The sequence below is a fragment of the Staurois parvus genome, unplaced genomic scaffold (genome assembly GCF_062004578.1).
Source record: "Staurois parvus isolate SC_StPar_1 unplaced genomic scaffold, SC_StPar_1.0 ptg000361l, whole genome shotgun sequence".
Classification (NCBI taxonomy): Eukaryota; Metazoa; Chordata; class Amphibia; order Anura; family Ranidae; genus Staurois; species Staurois parvus.
Window position 1 is genome coordinate 17,987,499 of NW_028318157.1, and position 21,526 is coordinate 18,009,024.

The window sequence follows — 21,526 nt, forward strand, 5'->3', positions numbered from 1 at the left end:
GGTGCAAAGAGCAAAGTAAATGTTTGAACACTGCAGGAAATCTGCTGGCTCAAAAAAAAAATAGGTGTGGGTGCCACAGCAGCTTACAGTCATAAGAATACATATAAGAGTGCTGGTCTGGCTTAAAGGACCCTTTTCTGTATCAGCAGTAAGTAGGATTTTTTGAAGCCTATGTATTGCTCTTTCAGGTGTCCATTGCCTAACTCTCTCCCTTACTTTATCAGTCTGCATAGATATTGTTCATTTCCAAAAAGTGTCTGGCTGTGAAATATTATCACCTGACCTCTGGGAGTCTCTAATAGCCTCTAGTGGATACGGGGATAAACTTTTAGGCTACAATTAGTGATTGTTTGCTTAGGTCTGGCTTTAAAGATTATTAAATTAATAAAAAAAGCTGTAAGTTTATAGTACCTGCAGCTCCACCAAAATCCCTCCTGAATCTTAGATGTTTCTGACAGGGAAACACCCCAGTCTTCTAGGCAGGATCAGAGTTTGCTGCTAAGCTCCAGACTCTAAATATTCCTTTTGAACAATCACTAAAATGGGCAGCTTTATAAGGCAATAGCAAAGTTCAGAAGGCAGGAAAGAGCTGGCAAGCTTCGACAATGCCAAGGATAAAGTAAGATGGGTTAAACCTCTGTCAGGTTTTTATTACAATCTGTATCCCTGCTGGGGATTTTCAGCCTCTTTATTTCTCCTTGTGACCATTGCCACTGGGACATAAAGTGTGTCTGAACCCAGGACCCTCCATTCACTATATCTGGTCTCTCACAATACAAAGAACATGGAAGTGCAATTATGTTAGTAAATATAAACTGCTAAATTCTCATCAGCAGTTAGAGCAGTCTTGTGACTTTTATAATTGTCAGCAGAGAACACGTTAATGTTTGTAGGAGGAGTTTTCATTCTTCTCTAGGAGGATGCAGAACCCCTGACCTCTGTCTGGGCAGTGCTGATTGGCCCTGAGCTGATCACATGCACTCTCCCAAGAAATAAAAAACCTCTCTAGCAATACTGAGCATGTGCAGAGTGACTCCACACGATATGTCTTATCAGGAGATAAGAGGGGGATCAAAAAGGTCAGGATCAAACAGCCTTTTTACACAATGCAAAGGATTAACCCCTTAGGTTCCACAGTGCCACAGTGAGTATAACAAGCATGCTTTACTGCATATACAGACTGATTTTACTGTTGAGGGTTTAGAAATACTTTAACAAGTTCCCGCCCGGCTTATAGCCAGATGGCGGCCGGGCGAGAAGCCATATGGCTTCCTTTAAGTCATGCGCAGTTTGCCTGCCCGCAGAGCCGCACAGCAGCACGATCTGTCACCAGCCTTGTACCTCGGGCTCCAACCTGGAACCAGTTTGCTGTGCAGGACAGACTAGGGAGCAACCAAACATTACTGTGAGGTTGGAACCAGTATTTGATGGAGTCTACTGAAGTAGCATAATAATATCAGGAGCTATTTATTCATAGAGCCCGCCTGATCCAGCCATCTAAGAATCCAGAGAAGGGAGTTCCTGTACACAGGCATCTGCACCCATCCATCCCTTAAAGGGACCTCTGGCCAGCTGGATGCTTTTACTTTCCTGTGTGCTCCAGACAATACCACCCACCTAGAGGGAGGATTATCCTTGTCCTAGACCAGATCCATATCCATAAAGGAGACCTCTACTGATTCATATAATGCGTATTTACATTACACATCTGGTGAGTGCGTAATTTTACCACACTATTTGGAGCCCCACTACTGGATTTTATTGTGATTCCGCACTATCTATCTGCATAGACTGTCACCAGGGGCGAACTCACTATTCAAGCACTTGGGCACTGCCTGAGGACCCGGGGACCCGGGGTCAGTAGGGGGCCCCATGAAATGCCCCTGGTACGTTTTATAGGTTTTTTTGGGTGTACTTTGAGTGTGGGAAAGGACACAGGGGCCTCATGATCCCCTATTGCCCGGGGGCCCCATGAGTTGTCAGTCCGCTCCTGACGGTCACCTTCATTTTATAATATCCTGGGAACTTTATTTAATTTTATTGATGTTTTTTATTGTTGGACAGACAATCATTATACTCTTGATTATTTTAGCGCTGCACTTATTTATTTTAGGATAATGTTAATGCATGTATACCCAAAAGTGAAAATGTATTTGCCACCTTTCTGATTTAGAAGTGAAAGCAGGGAGAAGAAAACACGCGTCTAGCACTGGAGGTAGCGGAACCTGTGGGCGGGCCTCTGGCAGGTGTCACCCCTCTGGCAGGTGTTACCTGGGTGCAGACCACACCCCCTGCACCCCCATAACGACACCACTGCATGTCACTACTGTGTTCTGTAATAAGTGGAGATCAACAGGAAGAACTAGGAGGAGGAGCATTGTGGGGAATCCAGGAGATTGATACTCCTGAAAGTGTAACTTTCCTTTGAATTCCTTTGAAATGCTTTTCTCACATCGAAGCATTCAGTATTGTGGACAGTAGGAAGTATTAGGGATCGGTTCACACCAGTGTGTTCCTGTGCAATTCACATGCAGTTCTGTGCGGTCCCATTTCAGACCATTCATTTTGAATGGGCTGAAATTGCACTGCATCAAAAGGAGTGCATGCACTCCTTTTTTAAACTCATTCTTGCCACATTAAATGGTACGTCTGTACCATGCGATCCAGTGTGGGCAACTGCATTGTGTTAAAGAACCTGCATTTGGGGTGTCATTAAAGTAAGATTAACACCAGCTGCAGATTTCACCTGCAGTGCGTTTTGAATGTGGTACAGGAAACTTGTAAGGAACACGGGTTTCCCAAATCGTGTTCTGGTGTGAACTTGCCCTTACTCTTGCATTGCTATGAAGGGCTTTATCTCCAGGGTTGCTTTAAGACTGAGATCTACACACATTTTTCTACAGGGTCCAGTTATTTATAGTTATACCACTGAATAAAAGATTCTTTTCTGACATACATTAAAAAGATCATTTCCTTGTACCAATTACTTTCAAATCATTGTTCTTCTTATAACTAAAAATGCAATTTCATATTTAAAAAAGAAAAAGCTTCCCATTACTATTTAAATATGCTATATTTTCTGCTCCATGAAAAGAAATTCGTTTTTAAATCATGAAACAATGTTCCAGCTTTCAGGATTTAAATTCACAAAGTTACTGCAGTTGGATACATTTCTTTACCAATCTTAGATATATTCAAACATACAAAACAGATCAAGTTGAAAATGTCAAGAAGAGGAAAAAGAAAATAATGGGTATGCATAACCAAGTAATATGTATGGGTAACAAAGGAAATAGAGGGAGAGAGAGAGACTTACTGTAAATGATCATGTTAAATGTGAAGTCATGACCTGATTCTCCACTGCATATTACATTTATTTTCCCACATCCATGTCCCTTATTTCCCTAATAAGCATTGTATTCCACTGGAACTATCTGTCAAATGTAGGCAAATACACCACTGTCAGTCAATTTTAAACTCTGCTAGGCGTTATTATATTCTTTATATTAAATTTCCAAAATCCTCTGCGTTTTACCTGCAATTTCAAATCAGGCTCACAGTATGAATGTGCACTGCACAGTTTAAATTAGGTAGTTGTAAGTACAAAGCTGTTCTCCCATACAGTTACTGTGACAGCACCATGTCCTAAACTCTAGAGGTGCCTAGAATGGCACAAAAACTTCAGGCATGTTTTGGAGAATGTTTTAAATTGGCCAAAAATACATGAGCCATTATTCTCATGAACAATAGTAAACCCCACAGTTCACTCTGAATTAGAGGAACCCTTGTATTCATTCAGAAAATGTAAAGCTTCTTGTGAATGGCTGAGCAGAGCTCAGTCTGACTTGGTTTTGTTTAGGCAGCAGAACAGAAAGTCTCCATCCCACTGCTGGTACACAGTATATTGTATACTCTACGTAACTGATGCTGCAAACAGTTCATACAGCTCTTCCAGCAGGTACATCTGATAGTGGAGGTAATAATTTGTTTGGACCTGCATGATCCTAACAATTTATTTTACAGTGACAGAAAGCTCCATTTATGCATTCCAACTCAGCTGGCAGGAACATTTTTGCAATTTTTCTATTGCTTTTTTATATTTCCCTTACAGCTTTCAGCATTTGTAAAAGACCCTCCAACCCATAAATTTTCTGAAAGCACACGACCAGTAGAATAAAAAGAAGGTGTTACTGATTTTTAAGGCCCCATGATATTTGTGCAGATGTTTATCAAAATAATATTTTTGCTAAACATACACTAAAATCATTACTGGCAAATAAAAACACAGCAAATGTTTACAAAAGTCCTGCTAAATATAAAAGATTAACCTGTATTGAGTTAATAAATAACAAATATTTGTAAATTTTAAATTGACTACAGAGTTCTGTAGGTCCATACGCTGTATGGACCTGGCAGTGAAAGGCTTAAAGCTTATGTTGCACTACCCCTTTAAAGGTTGCTTAGTAATTTTTGGGTTCCCTGTCAATCTGGACCTCTTGCTGACAGCCCAGCCTCTGCTGACATCACCATGCTCTTTTGACCAAGATAAATCACAACTGTAAAATGGACTCACACACAAGTTAGTATAAATCAATATGAAGTTTATATTGAAACTAAAAGTAACTTTTCAAAAAGAACAAAATGATACTGATATCTGCAGCAAATAAAATCACTCTTGGCATTTGTGAGCAAAAGTAACGACGTTCACAGTAAAGAAACAATAAATGTTAGCAGGCCTTCTTTCAGAAATAATCCACTGCCTCCAATCTGAGGGGACTGCTGAATCCCCAGTGAGCAGAAACAACTATCAAGCAACAGGTAAGCTCATTGTGGGTCCTCTGAACTGGATGACAAGGATTAGATGTGAAGGAAAGAGAATTCTCATTTGATATTGAACACTGTCCCTTTAAGAACACTACAGTGTCTTCTGCACGCTTGGTGGGGCCCAATTGGTATTAAGTTCAGTTGAGGTGTAGAATATAGTTACTTGGGATGGTAACACAGAGATAGTGAAGGAACAAGGGAGATTTAACACTTTTCCTCCTGATGGTAGAGAAGTAAGGCGGGGTCCCCTTTACAGCACTAGGGGCTGGCTTGAAGCAATGAATAGCAACAATTGGCATAAAAGTCTATAAGCAAAGACAGCACCCTTTGTAGATCAAAGGCAAAAATAAACAGTATGGGGAATCCTGCTTTGCTGAAGAAGGGAAACTTGTTTCAGTTGGCTTACAACTGTATGTCCTGAGGTCAGCTTGTACAATAAACTGTAATGTAGATGTATCTCAACGATGGTGGCTGCGAGAACTAAAGCAACTATAGGTAGGTGTAGGTAGATATTTGAGGTGACAAGCTGTCAGTATTCACTTGGTTAGTGGGTGCATGGGTCTCTCTCACCCAATCAAAGTAGTCTGGCAGATTGTAGCGGTCTGTCTTTCTCTACAAACGAGTCAGTCCACAGACTATCCAGCTCAGATTCAGCATTCTGTCTAGTCTCCTGCTGTCAGATTGGCCTGCTGGTCAATGTGGCAGACCAGGTGGTCAGTAGACTCTTTCTGCCTCCAACCCTGGCTCCACGGCCTAGTTCAAAACTTCAGCCATCAGCCTTCAGTCTCTCCCTCCACTCTCCTAGCCAATCTCTTGGGCTTTCATATTTTATAATAATAAAATTCCTCCTGCGCTTAGGTGGACCTGTGAATAAAGCTGCTAACACCTTACCATATACCAAAATGGTCAATCCAAAGTGTACAAATGTGGTGCTGCGCTATTAAATGCACTATATAATGATCACAATGTGAATAAAAAAGTGAATATGAATAAAATAGTGAACAATGCACCCCCCTATAAATCAATAACTAAGTATCTGTGTAACTGAATAAACAGCATAAATGAAATAAACTCCAAAATTAACAAAAGAAACAACAGCAACACCTCCCCTAATTGGGCTAGAATAAGCCACACAGAGAAAATAAATGAAAAAATAGAAATGTATATATACACATACACACAATATGTGCCGTGATAATGAATATAACACCTTATAAACAACACCAGTAAATAGATGCAATAGAGTGACATAAACACATGCATAACCTACATGTCCAAGACCAACTGGTGTATAGGGAAATAACAGTGATCCCAATGAGGGATATGAAACAAAGTGAATCCGTGAAATGACAAACTGTGGTAAACGTGAAAAAAAGAGAAGAGGAATCAGGCTAATCACCTGTGAACAACTAACAATCACTAAATAAACAAATGTGTGACCCCCCTACCAAGGATAAGTGAACAGAAAAAATAGGCTATAATGCCTATAAATAATGAGGTGATACGTGACCCCAAATGGTTGTTCTAAATAAACATAAAATAATGTGACGCCAAACAGTGCCTCACACTATCCATATAACCACATTCATAAATCTTCAATGGATAAACCACCAACCAACATGAACTTAAAAGTCCAAAACTTAGAAACAATAACGTTTCCTAAATAATCACAAACGTGAAATAAATGTCCAATTGATAGAAAAAGTCCAGAACAGTCCAAATGGTGGAGGTGTTCTGTAGCCCTGTAATCAACATGAATATGAAACAGGATACTGTAAATCCCACACTAGGTGCAATAGGGGGTGTATTGTTCACTATTTTATTCATATTGTTCACTTTTTTATTCACATTTTGATATTTATATGCCCTCGCCCACATGCTACCTTGTAGTCCCTGACCGCCCTGCTCACCAGCTGAGTCCTGCTTTGCAGCATACAAGTTCCAAAGGGCTGTTCTGTCCATTTGAGTGACCCTGTATGGCAAGCCACCATCATCTAATGTCCATCTCAATGTATTGCAAGTAATAACATTTCAATGGGTTACACTTATATGAGATTTTAGTGATTTGCATATACTTTAAGGTAACAACTTGTTCTAGATTTCCTGTGAGTTTCTAACAGAATCTAGCCATACAGCCCATGGTGACGTAGAAGGGAATGACATACAAGACTCAAATACCACTTTGGAGCAGGAGTCCTCAAACTACAGCCCACGGGCCGCATCCGGCTTGCCAAAGTAATTTACCTGGCCTGCTGAACCAGCCAAAAAAAAAAAAAAAAATGCGCCGGCAAATAGCTAGGCTGCTTCCTCGCGGCCAAGGCAGCCTGGTGAAGAATCACCCCATGACTTCAGGCTGATTTCTCTGCAGCCAGAGGAGCACAAGGAGAGGAGCAGGAGAGCACACCAGGCACTAAGTACAGTGCGCTACAGTGTCCAGTGCATTACAGAGAACAGCGAGTTACAGAGTACAGTGCATTACAGTGTACAGTGCATTGTGGTGTCCAGTGTGTTAGTGTACAGTGCATTTTGGTGTCCAGTACGTTACAGTGTACAGTGCATTTTGGTGTCCAGTACGTTACAGTGTACAGTGCATTTTCGTGTCAAGTGCGTTACAGTGTACAGTGCATTTTGGTGTCAAGTGCTTGAGCTTTTAGAGGGGGCGGGCCTGATCCTTTTTAGTTTTGCAGCATGTGTCAGGGAGGTTAGAAATATTTTTAAGCAATAGCACTTTAGGCCTCATTTACACTGATGTTTAGCGGCTCAAAAGTGCTAAACCATAAAATCTCTGTGCTTTCCTGCAGCAGGGGAAGCTTCAGGTGGCACATACAGCCTGCCATACAAGTGGATGGCTGTACGCAACTGTACTCGTGTGTGCAGATACTCCTGTGCAATGGCATTTATCCGCGCATGCATGGAGTATTTCGAATGTGCAAGCCTGTAGTACTCTACTGTTTAATTGTCACTGAAGTTTATGATACATTCCACAGTTTGCAAAATCTGAGTTTAGACCAAGTCCTATACATTACTTCAGAGAATAAATGCAATTTCCAAAAGTTTAAAATAATTAATCCTGAGCTGCACCCCAAAAACAAAAGTGCACATATAGATATTCAACAAATTAATAAATTGGCCATAAATAGTGACTCTAAACCATGTGCAAATGTGTTCCTGCTTCAAACTCAGTATCTTCAGTAACACCTTCTATGTAATATCGCCACTTTTTTTGTGACTCACCTCATGGAATTGACCTACTTCACATTGGTCAGAGATACTGTACAGTATATCAGTCCCTTTTAAGGAGAAGTGAGGGGTCCGCTATATTATGCAGTAGATGTCAGCTCATACAGCCATCAATTTCACTGAGAGTGAAGCAGAATCACATTTGTACATGGTGTAGAGTCACATTTTTTATGGACATTTAATTAATTTGTTGGATATCTATGTGTGTACTTCTTTCATTTTTGGGGAGCAGTGCAGGAGTAAATATTTTACATTTGTTTGAAAGTGTGGTGTGGACACAGCACTAATTCAGCAGCAGCACAAAGACATACATGGCCTTTCATGGTTTATTTTTCTTTATATGGCTATGACTAAGGCTACACTCTGAAACGCGTAAGCTCTGTATTATTTTGTACCACATCTGGATTAATAAATTCATTTATTGCTGAAGATCGAGCTGCCAGCCTCCTTTTATCTACATGTATGTTCGGATGCTAGGAGGACACTACTAGCCAGTGCAGCGAATGCTTACCACCTAGGGGAATTATAATGGGTACTTTCTACTACATTTTTCTTTATATCATTTATACATATAGTTTTACAAAATCTTTATACTATTTTGGTTGCGCAAGAGTGTATATCACTTTATAAAATGCAAACATGGGCAAAATAAAAACTACATATGATGCGGTCTGTCAATAGCATTACCACAGCAGTACTTGCTTTTCTGAGCTCCTGCTGTAATATAGTTTAATTTCCAGTTGATCTTGACCAAAGATCTGTTTTTTTTTTCACTTTCTTAACCAGGCCATGCTGTCTGGAAAAAATGGTGGTTAGAGGGTTGGGACAAAATCATATATGATACTTGTTGGTGTAACTGTTTGAAAACTGTTAGTTTAATTTGTTTGTAATTTACAGTACCTAACTTACCTTTTCTCCATTTAAAACAACATGTACATATGTGTCCTAATCTACAGCCCTTTAAAGAAAACCCTCACCTAAACTGCAGCCACCTACTCTTAACACTATGCCTATAAGGCTAAGGAGAATTTGTAAACAGCAATGAATTTGACATTTACTATGCATTACCTGCAGGTGAATCTTCCTGGTGCATCTGTTTTAAATGATAGTGATGGTATCTTACATTCATTGCTTTACAAGCATTAATGTCAGAGGCTTACATTTAGGGGATTTAAGGGTTGGAGTTCAAGGGCTTTTTTTTTAGAAGGGTAAGGGTTCTGGGTTTTCAGGTTTGTGATTTCAGTTTAGGAAAGTTTAAATGTTAACATTTTCATTCAAGGCATTTTGGTTTAGGAAGCTTAAAGCAACCCTGTCACTATACAAAAGTATCTCAAGAGAGCTATACATGTAAAAGAAGACAGTAAATACCTGTTTCCACTGCCCATGCTGTTGAACACCAGTCCAATTCTGAGAAATCATTCCCTGGATTATGCTGTGAAACCAATACTTCTGATAGTGTTGATCTTCTAGGTACCCTTCACTGATGTTTCCTGCTGACCTCTAGGTCTTAACAGCAGACAACACTGAGGTGAAGGTCAGCAGGAGGAACCAGTGACAGCTACATGGGACCCAGGATATTCATGCTCCTGGAATAATATTTTAAAAAATTTAAAATTAAGTTAGGCTAGGAAGTTAGGCCATAGATATTTGTGACTGTACACACAGCTGGTGATTTCCTGTGGTTATTGTGGATGGACGCACTAGATGGTTTGGCCCATGTAGACACATGGTGTATACCACCCTCTTTCTATCAGTTATTTAGGATATTGGATACTAACTCTCTTTAGGGGTCTGTTTAACCACATGCCGCCCAGCCACTGTAGAAATACGGCGGCAGGGCGGCACGGCTGGGCAAAACGACGTTTTAAAACTTGTGTTTTTAAAACAGGTAGGGGACGCGCGACCACCCTACCTGTCCCGCCAATCACGGCCGCGGATGTCAGTCGCCGGGTCACAGCCGGTCATTACCGGCTATGTCCCAGGGATTAGCGGCAACCAGTGACAGAGAGCACAGCTGCAGTAGCTGTGCTTTCTGTCAGTTCCCTGACAGCTCCTGACAAGCTGATCGGGACAGAAGACTTTATCTGTCCCGATCAGCGGTGTTCCCTGCAGTACACTCCCCCGCCCCCTAGTAAAACACTCCTCTCACACAGTTAACCCTTTCACTGCATAATAAAGTTAACCCCTTCCTCCCCAGTGCCATTAGTACAGTGTCAGTGTTTTTTTTTTTTTTTAACTGATATGGTGGCGATCAGTGACTTATGGCGGCGATCAGCGACTTATGGCGGGACTGCGGTGGACATTCTTACACTGGGGGGGAACTGACTTGGTTCCCCATCATAAGATGCCCTCCCAGAACTAGACAAGCACACTGTAGCCATCATTCAGCTACAGCCCAGTCGTCAGATGGTTAAAAAAACTAAGTGAAAATATTTACTTGATTAGCATTTCACAGATTTTTTTTATGCTGCCATGAATTGCTTTTTAACCACTTGCCTTCCAGAGGATTTACCCCCCTTCCTGACCAGCCCATTTTTTTGCGTTACGACACTGCGTACTTTAACTGATAATTGCGCGGTCATGCAACGCTGCACCCAATGACATTTCGTCCTTTTTTTCCCACAAATTGAGCTTTGATTCCGTGGTATTTAATTGTCTCTCTATTTTTATTTTTTTGCTCTATAAAAAATAAAAGACCACTAATTTTGAGAAAAAAAACAATATTTTTGACTTTTTGCTATTAAACATGTCAAGTAAAAAATTTTAAAAATCTAATTTTGTCATAAATGTAGACCAAAATGTATTCTGATACATGTCTTTGCTAAAAAATCCCAATACATGTAAATTAATTTGTTTACTTGAAAGTTATAGCGTTTACAAATGGTGGCATAGATACCTGAATTTTTTTTGTTTTTACTAGTAATGGCGGCAGTCAGCGACTTATTTCTGGACTGCGGCGGGCATTCTGACACTGGGGAGAACTGACTTGGTGTCACTGACATCCCCAGTGACACCAATACAGTGATCAGTGCTACAAAAAAGCACTAACACTGTACTAATGTCACTGGGCAGAAAGGGGTTAACATGAGGGGTGATCAAAGGATTAACTGTGTGCTGGGAGTGTTTTACAGCGGGGCGGTGTGTTGGTGTTTCACTGTAAGCACTCTGCTCTGTGCACAGCCATCCAGAGCAGTGTGCCCGAGATGACCGGGAGGAGGACTGTTAGTAAACAAAGCAGCCCTCCTCCCCGACAGAGGTCCTTGGTAATTATCAAGCTCCGGTGGGTAATCACCGGCCTTAACCCAGTGATTGACTGCAAATGGCGGCACAGGTAGGGCACTCGCACACGCCCCTACTCGGAAACGCAAAATCATGTATATATGCAGAACGTGATTTTGCACACCCCTGCTGCCCTGTAGCAGTATATCTTCTATAGGGCGGCAGTGATGTGGTTAATGTTTAAAGCTCAGTTACAGGCACATTTAAAAACACCAATTCGGTATATGCAGTTATGCATTCATTAAATAAATTATTGAATATATTTTCAAATTCAAGTAATAGAAGTGTTAAGGTGATTATAAAGAAACATTTTTTTTATTGAACATTTTTTGAAAAATAACAAACATGTTATACTTACCTGCTCTGTGAAATGGTTTTGCACAGAGCAGCCTCAATCCTCCTCGGGTCATCCACCGGTGCTTCTAGCTCACCCCGCCCCCTTGTCCTTCTTCATTGGTTGTGATTGACATTAGCGGGAACCAATGCCTCCCGCTGCTGTCTGAGCCAGTGAGCAAAGAGAGCCAAGAAAGCCTATGCCCTTCTGCACATCTCTAGATTGAAATTGAGCTCAGGTGAGTATAAAAGGGACTGGGTGCTGTTGAAGGAAGCTGCATGCATGCATAGAACCACTTTAGTTTCTAATGCTATCAGCCACTGCCCAGACAACATTCAGACTGGTGGCTGTGCAGCAGGCTCTGCTGCAATGTACATGTACTAAGTGTGAACATGCTCTAAGATTATAGAATAAAGTGACTGATAGTATTGTGATGACTCTTGATTTCCTGATTCACTTTCCAATTTGCATGCTGAGAGTGAGTTCTAGACAAATAATGCTAACCAACCTGTGCACTCACTGAAATAGCTTTTAAGGATCTAGCTGTTCTTTCTGATAAAACTGTTCCCATATAACTGCCCATGAGTTCAGCAATTAAATGTTAAGTTGCAAAGATCCCTCATTGCATTGGCTTAACACTACATGCAAAATCAGCAATTTGTATTTTTGATGTGCAAGATCATATGATACAATGGACTGTTATTCTGTTGTAAGCATACAGTGAATGTTTTAGAATCCTTTAATGTGAATATGAAATTCAGTAGTAGGAAAATAAGTACCCAGACAAAACGAACCCATGGTGATACAAATATATTTCATATTTGTTTTAGCTTCATGTTCTATTTAATTTAGGCTGTACTGTTCTCATTGGGTTGATTAACTACAAGCACATTGCTTAGTGTCATAGTGATGAATGATTCATAAAGTCAGGAGACATGCTTTCCTACAGTGACCAATGCACAAAACACAAAAAGAAATACTGGTTGACAGCTATGAGTCCTAGTACAAGAAAATAAATCAGGTTTATAGGTCTGTTTTTACATTTAGTTTAGGATGAGTTAGCATGCACAATGAATTGTTTATTTTACATTATCTGTCTTTTCATTTTTACTTATTTAGGTGCCCATCCACCCAAAACTGACATTAAAGGTTCTAGAAGATACTGGTGCACTCAATTAGAGCTTGTATACATGACAAGTGAAACATGCTTTCTGGTGCATTCAACTTGAATTTGAGACCAGTTTGAGATTCTTCCCTCTGACCTGCTGCTTACCTCCTTCTAAGGATTTTTAGGATGCTTTGAGGTGCTTTGCATGTATATTGAGTCCTTCTAAGTGGAGAAAATCAGTTCTGTCCTGAACCAATGCACTTGTACACAAGCGCTTGCCCACCTTCTTGTTTTTATCTTGACAATTCAGTTAATGCAATATCAGTGCTTACATTTCTCAATTGGTCCAAAAATAGTCTTTTTTTCACCTTTGCATTTTAGTAATGGGCTGATATTGAATGCAGTAGGAGTTATGGTGGCCATACATGCTTCAACTTTTTTCATCCAAACAATGTGCAATTCCATCAAAATGATCAAATCTTAAAACAATTAAATAGTCATAACTTCCCTTCCAATCATTTTAAACTTTATTTTGATCAAATTCTATTAAACTGAGTTGATTGGCCAAAGTAGAACATTACCAATCATTTTGCATCAGTCAGCAACACTGAGATATGAATGGGTTGTCAACTATCGATTGCTATTTCCCATCATAAAAAATTGATTGGAAAGAATTCAGTCTTTTATTGAAGCTTTTATGGCCATCATAAGATTTTTGCTTGTTGTTATAAAGGCTGCAGGGAAGAGCAGAACTAGGAGATCTTGAAGTCCTAAAGGGGTACAAAAAGTCAGTATGTTATTCACCTCAATAATATCTACTCATAACTGAAAATGTAAATTTTTAGTGGACACATCCTGTACATTATCCAATCATTTCATTATTTTCAGCTCTGCCAGAACAACAGTAAACCCTTTGTTATACTTACATAATTTCATTCATAGAATACACAATAAAACCTGAATTTGTCTTATAGATTTGTTGAAAAGATTTAAAACATAATACCCACTTTACTAAGCTGAGCCGATTTCAATTTGCATAGCAAAGTTTAACTGTGAAATGTTTATTTTTGCAGATTTTGTTGTAATCCCTCTGATTTTGGCTGATCCTGAAGACTAGTTCCACAATGCAGTCCTCTTTCTGTAGGTCATCTGATAACAGACATATATTGACAAAGTAATCTAGATGGTCTTTTGCAGGATGCAAGGTGCATAACTATTCCATTCTTGTATCACATTACACTAAAGTGTATGTGAACGCCCACAAGGAACTTATCTTATTTTTCCTTTTGAATTTGTTAAATATACAATTGGCAGCATTTTGTTAAATCTGCTCATCACAAGCAAGAAAAAACAAACCAACAACCTGCTGATCAGGTCATAAATTCAGAACTGTCCTGTGTCTTGACAGTCTGTGTTTTCTCAAGGAGTCCTTCCTGTTCTTAAAGTGATACTCAACTCCTCCTGCCCCCCCCCCCCCCCCCCACTGATAGTGCTGTGTTCTCTTCAAACCACTCACTCAGCATTATCCCTCTGTGATTCGCAATTGGAGTGACATACACCCATGCTGCCATCTTTATCATCTTCAGTTTGCTGGCTCTTCTTGGATAAGACAGCTAACTAGCTGCCGATGAGGTGCCAGGCCCTACCTCTGGCCTGCTCCCTTAGGCAGCATTCACACTTGAGCGTTTTTTAGGTTGTAAGCTCGAAGCTCAAAAAAAGCTCAAACTTAAAAAATCAATTGTTCTTTATGGTGACTGTTCACATCTGATTGCACAAACAGGCACCATAGAGAACAATTGATTTTTTAAGTTTGAGCGTTTTTCGAGCTTCAAGCTACAAAACGCTCAAGTGTACATGCAGTTTTAGTTTGACAGAACCTGCAGCCACCTGAAAGATGTGATGTGAAGCTGCAGGACAAAAAACACAGCATTTTGGTCTAAGCCAGAATGGTGGTAGGGTCAAAGAAAAAAATCTCTTTTCTTTCCCTCTTTTTCCTTTTCCACTGCTTGGTCTTTTACATATGGTCCCTTCTCTGACTTACAAGAACTAAAACTAACCATACACTAGTAGACTTTTGTTCAGAATATTTTTGTTTTAAGAACGCTTGTTCATCTTCCTAATCGTTAGTCAACAATTAACGTTCATTTTCGACCGTAGTGGCAAGAAAATTGGAAGTAGCAGGATTACATTTTTTTCTTAAATTAACGTGTGTGCTTTTCTTTCAGGATCAAATGTTAATAGCAAATTAAATTTTTAAGTACTTTTAAACAACATTTGCCACTCCATCAAATATACTGGCAATTTTCCTACAAACATTTGTACAAATGTTCATTTGAAAATCTGCTAATATCTGGTCAGGTTAAGTCAGGTAGTTTGGGCTCTTTAGTTTCACAGTTGTGAAGGTATAGTAATAAAGAATTCTTTTATTTGATACTGCTGATATTTCTGAGTTGACACAGTTGAACTGGTAATTTTCATTTTGAACAGTTTGAATCCAGTCAGAGGAGGTGTTTAGAGCTGTGAAAATAAAAGAAAAATTTCAGGATTGGAAGTTGGTTGCCATGATTGCCAGGTTGTCAGCCTGGTGTGATTCTCTGCAGATCACGCATATCTACTTATGCTGTATATATTGGAGACTCAAAAGCATTTCATTTCTTTCTTAAAGTGATATTAATGGCAGTTAAAAAAACATAACAATAAACATGTCATACTTACAGTACCTGCTCTGTGCAGTGGTTTTGCACAGCACAGCCCCAATCCTCCTCTTCTCGGGTCACCTGCCTGTGCTCCTGGCCTTTCTCTCCTGCCGAGTGCCTCCAGAGCAGCTTGCTCTGGTGCAGTGGTGCATGATAGCCAATCAGCTTCAGCTTGTTTAGTTAAGCTTTGACAATAAAACCTGGAAGGTGATTGGTTTCTTTGCAGCACTGCATCAGATTTTGCATGCTCTTTAAGTTTAGTTACATTTTTTTTTTTACATTGAATGAGATGTGTCCTTTGCTCTGGTGTCTGCTCTGTTCATTTAAGCCTTTAGTACTTGCCTCCCTGCATGTCCTTGCAGCAGTAATCGTTTGGATAATATGAGGCAATGGACCTGTCACAGGCACTTGTCAAGGGTGCCAGCTATGTCCACCCTTTCTGCTCTCCTCCTCAATTCATAAAGGCTTTACTATCGCTTGTGAAGAGTGCTCACTTTATAGAGTGCTTTTCATTGCAGGCATCTATACTACTGTCTTTATGAATGATGGAGGGGGCAAAAAGGGCAGGCATAGTTGGAGCTCTTGAAAAATGCCTGTGACAGGTCCAGCAGCTCATAATAACCCCTGTAACACCAGAGGATTCCTGCTGTAGGGGTTTGAGGTGGGGGGGAAGAATTAAAATTAAAATAAAGAAAGCAGCCAGCAGCACACAGGACACTTCTCAATCAATGTAAATACTGCCCCGTGCTGGTTTAAAAAACGTAACTAAACCTAAGCTCTCATCATTCCTATTGCTAGTTTATAGGAATCACATGATTACAAATAATGTCTCTGTTATTATATCTTGTTGTAACCTGGACTGTAGCTGATAACTGTTGTGGAACTTTGTTGCTGCTGTATTATCCTTCTGCAATATGGAGAGGTTGGAACTGAATGTTTTTTGATGCAGAAGTGCAGCAACCATCTTTAAGGAGACCACGTTTCAGGGCTCATCAGTCATTTGGGCTGAGTGTGAATTGATTGTGGAGGTGATTGGCTGATGCAATAAAACAAGGGTAGAGGGTCTGCAGCTGAGAGAAAGCACCACAAGGTTGCAGTGAAGGGAGAACAATAGCATTTGACCAGAGATTTCTGGAGCTGTCTGATGCTGTGCTGCCCAGGAGAAAAGTGCTGATCAGAGACTGCTGCTGCAATGCTACATGTGGGGGGACCTGGATCTTGAGAGCCCACACTGACTGGCAGTGTTTCACTTGCTAGATGCAGCCAGTAACTATGACCATCGGCATACCCCTAACCATTAGGAGAGGACCACTGGCTACTGCTGCTAGGCTCTAGTTTGTGAGGGAGGACTCTTTCGCAAGCCTACATGGGAACTCCTGAAGTTTGGAGAGTGCCTACTATGGTGAGAGGGCTCTTGGCCACTGACTTTTCTTGTTTTCAATGGGGCTTACTTAACTCCCCTTTATTTGGGGACAATCCAATTCTCCTTTGGATTACAAAGATTGTACTGGAGAGCAATCCTATAACTTGTAAGTTAGGAAAAGAGGGACTGTCTCAGCAGGATTGAAAGAGAGAGGTGAAAGCAACTTTTATCCCTGTCTGACTTAAACTTGACTTTTACTGAATCAAAGCACATGTCCGTAGACCCAGAAGATGGTGCCCAGGCATTGGTAAGATGTTAACGTTAATTTTTTGTTTTCTTCAAGGGCACTTTGACAGCTCACCGGATAGTAGGATTGTTAGAAACCTTCTTTAATCTAATATCTGCCTGTTAACAATACTAATATGAGTGAATGTGTGAACCAAAATATGATTTGAGTTGTTATATTCTATTTTGTTCTTGATTGGGAAAAGTAAAATAAATAAATGTTAACATCTATGTGAAATTTTTTTTATATATACATACACACAGTATATGTATTGTAAATATAGCCTTGTTCTCAGGTGAGCTTACATGTGGTAGTAATTAAGCGGACTATACATACACGGATCAAAATTTGGCTGGTTCAGCAGGGAGTGGCCGAGATTCAATTTGTGTACAGTATGGGCAGGTTGATTGTACCCAAATCAATCCATCGATCGACTTGGTTACAACTAGCCAATTGGATTTTTTTTTACATTTGATTACTGCCAGTGGCTATAGCCGTTAGATTTTATATCTCGAGGTAAATGTTGTAAAAAAAAATGCATTGCTTTGTTTCTAGACTTTCAATGTGCTAAATAGAGAACATTCCCAGTTCCTCTCTTTACTGGGACTGAGAGTCATGAATTCAGATGTCACATAAAGTAGCAGCTGTTATCGTGGATAAAGCATTAAAATAAACCATTTGTAAGAGAGTTACGGGGGCTGCCTTTGCTGATCTCCTTCAAAAAATGCTAATTGTTATGCTGACTAACTGACTTCAATACTTTATCAGTCACTGACCTAGAACAACTATGCCGCAAAGAAGTGTCAGCGAAAAATCAGATGTTCTGACCTGTTCTCAGCCAAGGATTCAAAGTTATGAAACCACAGGGTCAGCATGATAGCCAGACAGCTAGCATTTTCTAAATGAGAAGTATATACCCTTTCTAGTAAACTTTGCAATCAAAAATAGGGATTTCTGGTTCACGCATATTGCAATACATGTTTAAGCTGGCCAACGGCATCAAAGTAATCCCTCTGGCCAGTCCCTGACCTGCCATGCAAATGCTAATGCTACATTGGGTACAGTGCGAATATGGGGCAGATAGACACAAGCTGAAGTTCAGCACAGGTATATCTTATTTCTATTGAATTGCAGGTCAGTGGCCAGACCTGAACCTGTAGCTCTCCTCCAACTTGTGTCTTATTGCCACATATTGGCACTATATTCACTGTAGCATTTGCAGCTGTAAAGCAAGTTAGAGACTGGCCATAGAGGTTTTACTTTGATGCAGTTGGCCAGCTTAAACAGGTATTGCAATATGTGTGAACCAAAAATCCATGTTGTTTCATTGAAAAGTTTGCTAGAAAGGCCATGTAGCAGTGTTCGGGGTTCACCCAGAGTTTTTAATAATGAGGACCACAGAAACCCCCCCTCCCCAAAATGAATATGGGGTACAAAAAAAAGATGTAACCTAGAAATAAAGACACCTAAATGTTTGAAAAGTCATTAATATTATTATTATTATTATGTAAAAATCCCTCAAAAATGTCCTTTGGTGCAAATCCATCGGCAATCACCACCACTACTGACTCGGCAAAACAAAAAAAGATACCCCATACAAAGTAAAAAGAAAAAAAGCTTTGGATCCCCCCAAATCCACACAAGACTCTTATCTGATCATGCAGCCTGGCTGACAGAGAAAGAGGGGGACACATGTGAAGCAGCCAGATTGCTACCACAAACCTCCATTACTGCACCCCTCCCTGCATGCACCTCAACCATGTTTACCAGGTTGCGCATGTCCACCGGGGAACCAAGGACCAGCATGGTGCATGCCGCTGGGTAGAGGGTAAGGAGATCAGAGAAGATATGTTCTCTGGACTCCCCTGCCTGTTTCTTTCCTGTTCTTTGTTGCATCGAGGTCCCCATGTCCATACTGGCTGGGGAAGAAAGCAATGCAGTGCAAGCTGCATTACAGCTGTTTCATTGGATGACAGGGGTCCTTTAGAAGCATGATGTCTCATTAAAACTTGTCACAGTATCACATAGAGGATTATTTGACCCCTAGGGGATGAAAAGAAAAGTTTAGTAAAAAAAAAAACAATTAAAAGGTACACACAAGCACTTAACCCCCCCCCCCTTTTGTATTGGTGTGCCCTAAAATAACTGAAATTTTAGGTTTAATAAACCGTTGCACAAATTGTATGTAGAGATCCTCCTATTGGGCATTTAGAATATCCAAATAGTAGATGCACGTGATTGGATGCAACTACTGGCTGGCAAATAATTTACCACCCGGCTCCTTCAATTGTTCAGTTAAAGGATGTCAGGTGTGAGGGGGCTGGCAGGGCCACCCCTAAAGCAAATTTTGACTAGTTCATTAGCAATCAGCCAAAATTCATAGTATATGGCCAGCATAAGTCATGTGTACAATTGGTCAGTCATTCATTGTGATTGATGTGGATCTACATAGCTGGACAACGTGGTTACTTTGCAGCTAACTGCACAGATTTTGTGGTTAAAAGCTGAACCTGCTTGTAGGAATCATCTTCTACACATGTGAATGCCTTTTTGGGATAATATTCCTGGAGTTCTTGGAGATGAAATTCTAAATGTCACCCCATTCTTCCAAAGATAGTGATTTCCCTATTTCTTCCCTACTTTTAGGCATATACAATAAGGTGGTCAGAGAAGTGAAGTGGTGGTCAGGGAAAGTTACAAGCTCTGTGTTTAATTCTCTCTGCAATACTTTGCTACAAAACATGTTGGTTTTGGGTGGGGTTATCATATGTAGGCCAATGGCTATTTTGTTGTCAGGGTCAGTTTGTTCTGTTAGGCAGTATAACCTGACAGTCCAAGAATTCATGTATCCCTCAGTGGAATCCAAGAAAATGATTTTGCGGTAAGTAAACAAATTCTATTTTTTTAAGGCTTTATCCCTGTATTTCCTGGAATCCTGCAACTAATACACCTCCTGTCCCTGCATTTCTACACTCATTGTATCTATGGGAGGAGCCATGGTTGTCACACAGGCTGGACTTCAAACATGTCTGCCTTTGGTCATCTCTATTACATTGTGAACTGACTGAACTAGTAGTTTACACAAGAAAGACAAAGATGTTTTTGCTTTCTTTTCAGCTCACAGGAAATGACAATGGCACTGCATTTGTGGCAAGATCAAGACATATTCTCTCTACTTGAAGATGTTTTTAGAAAAATTAAAACTAAAGCAGCCATGACATCTAAGGACTGGCAAGCATTTTTTTTTTTCGGTTTAGGTAAAATTGTATATATTACATGGCTGAAAAGGTAATTTTTTGCCTAAAATTAGTTTTTTACGAGTCCTTATTTATCATAATAACTAGCATAATATATGATGCACAAATGAGTTTTTTCTCGTTTCACGATGGCGTACTGCCTTCGGGGTAGGCTTTGAATGTTACACTCCCCCATGTACAGATTAGCACGCCGACATGTATTTGATGGGGATACACTACTGTCATCCTCTATATCGCATGTGACACCTGAGTATCACAGGCCTATCATGGTCGTGACCTGACATGTTTATGTTACCAAGGTTCCGCATTTTGCCTTGTTTTTTCCTGTATTTTGTTCCTGATATGTCCATTACCTGATTGTTGCTTTGTATGTATTTTCCTTGTATTATGCTGTCACCTATCAATAAACTTTTATGGAATAAAAAAATATATGATGCACAAAACTGCTATACTTTCTCTTAACATAAAGTACATTTTCATAAAAAAAGTTAATAATAACAGCACTTACATACCTCACCACTTTTCAGGCTGGTGAAGGGACACATTTTAGAGACATGTTTTATGCAACACACTGTAATGCAATCCGTTTTCGGTTCTAACAAAAACAGAGCTTTCCTTTAATTAGATCAGAGTAAACCTGTAATTCAAATACAAAATGAGAAAATAATTAAATAAAGGGTGAAAGAATGAAATAATAAAGTACAAAAGTGTATTATATGAGCTCATCTACACACAGCTTGTGTAGCCATACTGCAATACCAGACAGTAGGACCTTGATGCATTAAACTAGTACGTTGTAATTAAAAATTGCTGTTGCCCTATAAATAAATACAAATATTCACACAATATTTCAGAGAAAAACATTTTTTTTTAAATATTACTCATATATTGGGCATCACAGTGGCTAAATGGTTAGCACTTCCACCTGGCCGTACTAGGGTCGTTGGTTCGAATCTCAGCCACGGCACCACCTGCCTGGAGTTTGCGTGTTCTCCCTGTGCCTGTGTGGGTTTCCTGGTACTCCGGTTTCCTCCCACACTCCAAAGACATGCTGGTAGGTGAATTGGATCCTGTCTAAATTGCCCTAATACGTGTATGTATGAATGTAAGTTATGAACCTTAGATTGTACACCCCTTGA